The 9,026-nt window shown below is 32.3% G+C and overlaps 1 pseudogene; it reads right to left on the bottom strand.

The window, feature by feature from the left end:
- Positions 1 to 1,063: 1,063 nt before the first annotated feature.
- Positions 1,064 to 4,254, bottom strand: LOC128234162 (uncharacterized; annotated as a pseudogene).
- Between the last annotated feature and the right edge of the window lie 4,772 nt (positions 4,255 to 9,026).

The raw sequence follows: 9,026 nt of genomic DNA, 5'->3' as shown, positions 1-9,026 counted from the left end.
CAATTCATCAAATGAATCGACTTTTATTAAGAATAATTCAGAATATGCCCACTTATTCTGTCATGCTAACTTACTAGCACAACGTGCTAATAAATTGATAATTAATAGAGGGTATTTGTTGATTTCAGTGTAAGATCGTATTTTATTTCACGAGTGCAATACAAAAACATATTTTCACGAGTGGCGAAGCGGGAGGTTAGTGGTTACAACACTGAGTATTCGATCAAAACTTAAACAATTGATTATCAAGTTTCTTCTATTATGTGCCTGTACCAAGATTTTACATAAATTTAATAATAGTTTGTTTTTACTACTTACAAGTTGAATAAATTGGTCAAATATTATTGGGTTGATGCACGTTGAACCAATATTTAACAATACGCACATCACGTCTGTTAATATATATATATATATATATATATATATTCCTAAGCGATTTGCAATATTTAAGGTGGATCTCTTCTTTTTTATTTGATTTCGAAAAGTCCTTAAACTGAACTCGCATTAATGAGGATCGAACCAACAATTTATTTAAAATGAAAATACCCGTTCAGTTAAATATTATGCATAGATAGTTAAAGTTGTCGACTACTTCAAGTGTTACGTCACTATAGTCCCAAGTTACATAAGCCCTAACTGGGCCGCTTTTACGGAGTATTACCACATTTGTTCTGCTAATAAAAAGTACTCGTACTACTTGTCGAACGCGAATGACAACATTACATTCAACAAAAAAATAACACTTTTCAACATGTAAGGTTGTTCGTGTCCTGCTTACACAATACAAACAATAACAAGATGAGCAATTACCAATGTCACTGTGGCATAAAGGTGCTCTTGGTGAATATGCGCTGACTGAATGGAATCATCACAGTACTGTATGTTATGTATTATAAAAATAAAAAGTTTTCATTTATTCGTACACTACTTATATTAATACGCGATGATTCGCGATCCGAACAAACCGAAAATGTTGTGATCATCGGAAAATATTCGCAATTACCGAAAGGCTGTTCATTAAAAAAAATGGAATTTGCAGTGTAAGTATTTATTCATAATATATTGTGTCATATATACAGGGCATGGCAAACCGCGGATAAAATAAGCGTACAAGCATGTGTAATTGTAAAAGGAGATTCTTAATGATATCGGCTTTGATGTAATGTTTTCCTGAAAAATACAATTGAACCGATCTTTTTTCCACAAGAGTTTACTCGCAGTAGTAAATTATGAGGAGCCATTTACGATACAACAGAAAAAGAAATGCTGTGCAAAACATTCAAAGAGTCATCGGAATGTGGCAGAGATATTTACCAGCCCGGATTAAAAAAAAATGAGAATATATATTTCGGAATGTTCATGAGGTATTAAACAAACGGACACTTTAGAACCAAACGTTTTGGATTGACGGGTTTCAATAGCAATGAATGGTACCAAAACTTGGGCTCACTCTTCGTGCGATTATACTGCGATATAAACACACATAACATCAGAAAAATCGAAAAGAAAATTGTAGCACAAATAGAATGTATCGTACAATGGTGCGTAGGATTTACGAATACAATACTCGAAGTTGATGAAAGATAGTACTCTTGTTCCAATGAGATGACAAGCACACTAAATAATAACAAATATACGATAAAAGGATTATAGCACACATCGTATTGTAAACGATTTTCACTTAATTTGTGGAGAAAATGAACTGGTTCATCATGAATGTACTGTTGATAGGTTATAAACCATCATAGTTGGTAGATAATTATATTTGGTTTGATGAAAATAACAATACAATCTGTATTCCGTACAAATGGTTAAAACCAATATTTACAAGATAGCGCTCTATTTCACTGAATCATAGCTTGGCGGAGGTGCCGATGGGAAGGAAGGATCTGGTGGGGGATACACTCCCCCCGGGGGGTAGTTTGACGGAGGAGGGGGGTTAAATCCATACTGGTTTCCTTGCGCTCGTTGTTGCTGGTTAAACAGCTCTTGTTGGAGCCGTAGGTTCTCTTGAAGCACTCTATTTTGTTCCTGGAGAGTTTGTATATCGGCATTCGCACCCATCCCGCCCATTTGTAAGCCCCCCGTGTGTGTGACAAAAGCAGTGTTGGTGCCTGTTCCGGTTGTTCCTAAAGTTATCACAGCTTGTTGACGATTTTGAATATATACACCAAAATACCTGCCATAGGTGCATACAATACACATGCCGAATACGTTAACACCAAAAGCCGGCAATTATAATATAAGATAGGGTCTTCACTTGGTCCTCATATCCAGTTTTTTCGTCAAAGAGACTACTACCACCTAGACCTCCCATGGCGGCGAAAATCGTACCAACGCAACAGCACATAAATAGAAACATGGACAGAATGTAGTGTCCATAAACCTGAAAAGTTAAGAATATTTAAATATATTGAATTCAGTAAAAAGAACTGATAAAACACCGGCGAGCGCTAAATTGAAAGCGACTTTATCTATATCTAGTTTTTCTTATATAAATATGAAAGCTTTATTCAGATATACCAGTGGTATTAAAATGAAATGTGTCCATAAAGACTAAGTTTATTGCAAGACGCATTTAAAAATGTTCATTATGTTATATTTTTTAAATACGTAAAAAAATACTGAAGGTGTGTATTGACTCATATCTTGTTATGAGCTATATTCGAAAATAGAGTACTGTATTCTAGTTCAGTTGTGTCTATAGCTATTGAAAACACTTGTTTTTCACCGATATAACTTATAGCGATCAGATACAAATAAGTGTTTTATGCTCAGGTAAGCATAGAGTGGTATAATGTTAATCTTTTTTTTCACTTACCGCGCATCCTATTTCTCTTTTCTTGATGTCATCATTATCGATATAGCCGCCTTTAAAAGCGATGAAGGTACACACGATCGCGTTAATCAGACCCTGTAAAATGTAGCATTTGTATTAAAAATCATCATCATCATCAGCAGCAGCAGCAGCATCACCAACAACACAACCACCACCAACAACAACAACATTCACAAAACACCATCACCACCTCCACAAATACCATCAACAACATCATCATCATCATCATCATCATCATCATCATCATCATCTTCATCATCATTAATACATACCAAGCATCCGACGACAAAACATCCGATGAAATATGGAGGTCCGAAGCTGCCTTCCGGGTACTTGGTTACGGCGATGATTCCAATGATCAAGAGTCCGGCAGACAACAGTCCCATCACACCGGCAAAAATCTTGTATTTCTGAAGTGCAACTGCACGGCCTTCCCCTGTTTAAAATATCAACGTCCATGTTTTGTTTACATTATTTTACAGAGTGAAACAATAATAATTACGAGCGATCATGTTATTTTAAAGAATCGGATGAATTCCAGATGAGTTAGGAAGCAGAGATAATCGATAATTGACTTCTTTGTTGTCAGTGACTACGATGATGAATTAAACATACATTTAAGAACATTTTCATCAACAATTAAAAACCTTGTTTAAGATATATAATCTAAATGCTGGGCGATGAATTGGTAGTTGTTTTATAATAATTATGTGGAATAATATTCTTGTAAATGTTTGATTAAACGTTATAATATAAATACAGTATAATAGGCTCTTAAAACCCAGACTGATGAATGACGATCCTTTGTATAGTTATATTAGTTTGAGATGTAGGTATTCATTGATGTGACATAAAAAAATATGTAAGACTTCGCTATTTCAATACAATAGCCCGACCGTAAAAAAGAGTATTTACACGATGTCATTCGCGGTTTAAAACATTAAGCTAGCCTTTTTTTGCAAATACACGTACTTCCTGATTTTTTTTAAATATAGAAACGGTATACTAATATAGTGGCATAGGCGACAGGGTCTGAGCGTATCATGTACATTTGAGTTAACATTGTTAAAACTAAATATTATTCTAATAATTGTTTATCGTGAAGACTCTGTTAGGAACAGTATTATCTATGCATACAAAGGAACAATTTAGATAAATCATCATAATTACTACCATTTACAATAGTTCCTGTAAAGGAATATTATTGATCATTTAACACAATAAATAGATTAAAGTATACAACAACTATATTTAGTTTATTGATAAATAATAATAACGTACCTTCAGTAGTCATTGCTATATTCTGAAGTATTTTCTGATGTTATGCAGCAATAAACGTAATATATAATACTCGTAGCTAAGTCAAGCGGAGAAGTTGATCAGGATCGTCTCTACATCTTGTATGTATGTATCGTGTATCCACTTATAATAATAATTCATCCATGCTGTTTAACTGTATGGCGAATAACAATATTAACTTGTTTGGAGGACGGGGAGTGTAAGTATATATTATGATGAACGCGCACTGTTCAAAATAATAAAGGATGGATGGAACAAATAATTGAAAAGACTTTATAATAGGTTTATATTTCAAATTTTATTCAAATTGATTTAAAAATAAGGAAGTTGTAGACATATGTTGTAAAAAGATCGGAAATCGAAGTGAAATCCAGTTTTTGAGACGTGAAATCCACTCATAACTCATTTATTTTTTAGAATTTTTTTTTTTTGTTGGTCAAATAACCGAAAAGGCTTCATAATATGTTTATATTTCAAATTTTATTTAAATTGATCCAAAAATAAGAAAGTTGCTGACATATTTTGTAAAAAGATCGCAAATCGAAGTGAAATCCACATTTTGAGAAGTGAAATTCACTTTTTGAGACGTGAAATCCACTCATAACTCATTTATTTTTAACAAATATTTATTTTTGTTGATCAAATAACTGAAAAGGCTTCATAATAGGTTTATATTTCAAATTTTATTTAAATTGATCCAAAAATAAGAAAGTTGTAGATATATTTTGAAAAAAGATCGGAAATCGAAGTGAAATCCAGTTTTCGAGAAGTGAAATCCACTTTTTGAGACGTGAAATCCACTCTTTACTCATTTATTTTTAACAAATATTTCTTTTTGTTGAAAAAATATTTGTAAATGCTTGATAATCGGTCAATGTTTTGAATTTTAGTAACATTGGTCAAAAAACAAGAAAGTTGTAGAATATTTTGAAAAAGAGATCGGATATTGAAATTAAATCCACTTTTTGAGAATTGAAATCCTCTCATAACTCATTTATTTTTAACAAATAAATATTTTTTGAACATATAATGAAATAGGCTTCATAATCGGATTATATTTGAAATTTTATTCAAATTGTTCAAAAAATAAGAAAGTTTAATACAGAAATACTTTGAAAATTGATCGGAAATCTGAGTGAAATCCAGTTTTTAAGAAGTGAATTCAACGCATAAATCATTTATTTTGTAACAAATATTTTTTTTAATTAAACATTTAATTGAAAATGCATCATTATCGGTGTATATTTCAAATTTTATTGAAATTGATAAAAAAAAATGAAATGAGATCAACTTTTTTTATTCTTGAGCGTCTATGAGGCTGTAAATATAATTTTAACAAATTAGAACTTTAACATGTAAATCCTTATTTCTTATTATATATAAATATCAGCAAAAGTTGAAAATATTTATATTTTCAATTTAACGGATTACATAAGATTGATATATGTCATTTAATGTTTATAGAAAATGCCATAACTATTAATTTGTCAATATATAAAATGCATTTCACAGCCCCAATAAATTGTCCTATAACTAAACAAACATCGCCACTCGATATGCATGTCTACAAGTTTCTGACTAATAATAAGCCGCGATAGTAATAGCTGATAACGTTAACGTTCAAGCGATTCTACTTTATTAATATCCAATACATACTTGCATGATTGTATTTATTTCCTTATTCTAAGAAGATTTCCTTCTCCAAAATTGGATTTCACTTCTCAAAAAGTAGATTTCACTTCGATTTCCGATCTTTTTTCAAAATATTTTTTCAATTTTCTTATTTTTTTACCAATTTCAATAAAATTTGAAATATAAACCTATTATGAGGCCTTTTGCATTTATATGTTAAATTAAAAAAAAAATGTTCCAAATAAATGTGTTATGGATGGATTTCAAAATAAATGTGTTATGATTTCTAATTATATGTTTAACAAAAAAAAAATATTTGTAAAAATTAAATGAGTTATGAGTGGATTTCACGTCTCAAAAAGTGGATCTCACTTGTCAAAATTTGGATTTCACCTCGATTTCCGATCTTTTTTCGAAAAATTGCTCTTACTTCTTCATTTTTATACCAATTTCGATAAAATTTGAAATATGAATCCCTTATGATGCACTTTTTAATATGTATACAAAAAAAAGAAAAAAATAATAATTAAAATAAATGAGTTATGAGTGGATTTCACTTGTCGAAAACTGGATTTCACCTCGATATCCGATCTATTTTCGAAAAATTGCTCTTACTTCTTCATTTTTTTGACCAATTTCAATAACGTTTGAAATATAAACCCTTTAAGAGGCACTTTCTTATATATATATACAAAAAAAGAAAAAAATATTAATTAAAGTAATAAGTTATGAGTGGATTTCACTTCTCGAAACCTGGATTTCACTTCGATTTTCGATCTATTTTCGAAAAAATCGAAAAATACTTCTTCATTTTTTGACCAATTTCAATAAAATTTGAAATATAAACCCTTCATGAGGCACTTTCCAATATATAAACAATAAAAAATAATTATTAATTAAAAGAAATGAGTTCTGAGTGGATTTCACTTTTTTAGTGGATTTCACGTGAAATCCACTGGATTCCTGTATCACCCCGCACCGATAAAGGATTACTTGGGAAGACGTTTTAATGTTTCTTGATAGGGTGAGACGTCGAAAGTAAGGTCATGGCATGCTGGTAACAACAATAAAACACATTAAAAGGTTAAATAAAAGCTTATTTGTTAACAATAACTGAAACAAATATTACAGGAACTTGAATGACTTTATTTCAGCCTTAAATTTTGCTGAAAGGCCTTCGGAATGCTATTGAAAACCATTTATCATTCATGAATTTCGGCGTGGATCAACCAAATATGATCAAATGAATATGTAAAGTGCCGTTTGTATGTACACTGTATGTTAATGGTTGTCGTAGAACTTATATGGATCGCTCTTTATCGAAGATTTTACGTACACAAGGAAAGCTTTGCAGAGCGTCAACGCGATATCTCATACAAAAGCAATATATCAGCCTACGTTAGGCAATGCTATAATTATGTTATCCCGTTCTGTGCGTCACTGTTTGTTTATATTTGTTAGGGTTTATCAAGGTCTGCCTAATGGCTGCATTATGGCTTGACCCCGCCGTTACGCACTCACGACTTTAATTCTGTTCAAATGCCTTAAGTGACATGTGGTTTTAAGGTCAATACAAGAAAAACTGTGATACAAAGTATCACAGCGGGCCCACAAACAGATCTACCATGTAAATATTTTGAAGTTGGTGATGGCTGATGTCGAGTCAAGGCTATGAAGGAATTCAAAGAGACAGGTTTCAGTATAACTACAAGACATGTTTTCAACATAAAGAAAACGTGTTCTTTTATGCTGATCCCACGGTTATATTTTCATTTTATGTTTATGACCTTATATATCATGCGTGTTTAAATTATAACAATACTTGGAAATGCGTAATGCACATTTTGGTTTGTGTAATGATCTTTGCATTTTGTGTGAGGCGTTCGCTAGTTTTTGTTATGTTTGCCAGTTTGCCTTTGTTGTAATTCAAAAATATAAGATAGAAAACAATTTAAAATGGTTGTCTGAATAACTTTGTACTTGCATGTTAAATGGTAACATTGAATGAAACTGCATTTTGCTCACATTGATATATATATAGATATGCGTTATTCATTGTAATTTCTGTTTTTGAATTCAAAGATATATGCATTTTTAAATTAAATAATTAGTGTTTTGGTATTATTTTGCACTCCGCAAAACAGTTATTGCTTTATAATTCAAACTATTTTCTTAACCTAAAGCATACCGCCAACAGAGATCTTTATCCGATAATGATACCTTTAAAAGGCAATTAAAAGCGGCCATGTCATAATGAGATAAGTCATCTGATAACATCACGGTAGCACATACTCCGATACCTAAAAAGTGGTACCGGGTACCGGGCGATACCGGATACCGGGTATCGGCTTATAGCACCACCCGCCAAAAACGTTGCGAAAATCAGAAACTCGCGCGCTTTTGTCAAACGTACGAAAGACAACTTTGTAAAAAAACAAACTCTGTCTACATTGGGTCAGTTTTTTTACGCATTGACAAATTAGAGAACCAACAGTTTGACAGAGATACTGACAAAGAAAAACAATCAAAGAAAATTGAATCGCTCGAAAAACGTATTAAAGACAAAGACAATGAAATTATTAACCCAAAAAGAGAGGTAAATGAAAATGAATCAAAAAACAAATTCGCGCACAATGAATTCGAACAATACACGCGTTTAAACAATATTCGAATTAGAGGCCTACCGGAAACTAATGACAAAGCCAACCCAGAAAGACCAGAAGAAACGACCCAAAAACTTGTTAAAAAGCTAACCGAACGCAACATTAACGTTACCTTCGATGACATTGACATCGCCCATAGGCTCCGTAAAACTACGGACGGGAAAAGGGATGTCATCTTAAGGTTCAAATCACGCATGAAGCGAGATCTTGTTATGAGGAGCAAACGCAGCCTACGGGGAACCGGGATCTTTATTTTTGATGACTTGACAAAACTTAACCACGATGTTTTTATGAGTGTTCGTCTCAAAATGAAAGACGAGGTTGATCAAGCATGGGTCTCAAACGGAAAGATACTATACAGAAATAAACAGGACCGCATCGTTCGGGTCGATTACAGTGACTACGACAGCTGGCTGGATCTACCTTGGCCACACACGTAACTTTCTTGCGTGAAGTATAGAAACTGTAATCACCGGATTATTTAAGCATAATTATGCAACACATTATTACCCTATTGGATTTATTGACAGTGTAGCTAGGCAAAAGGGCTTAAATGCTGACAATTATCAAATAGATCACGTTAAGAAAACATG

Source organism: Mya arenaria, chromosome 5 (assembly GCF_026914265.1).
Source record: "Mya arenaria isolate MELC-2E11 chromosome 5, ASM2691426v1".
Taxonomy (NCBI): domain Eukaryota; kingdom Metazoa; phylum Mollusca; class Bivalvia; order Myida; family Myidae; genus Mya; species Mya arenaria.
This window is presented reverse-complemented; position numbering and strand designations above follow the sequence as displayed.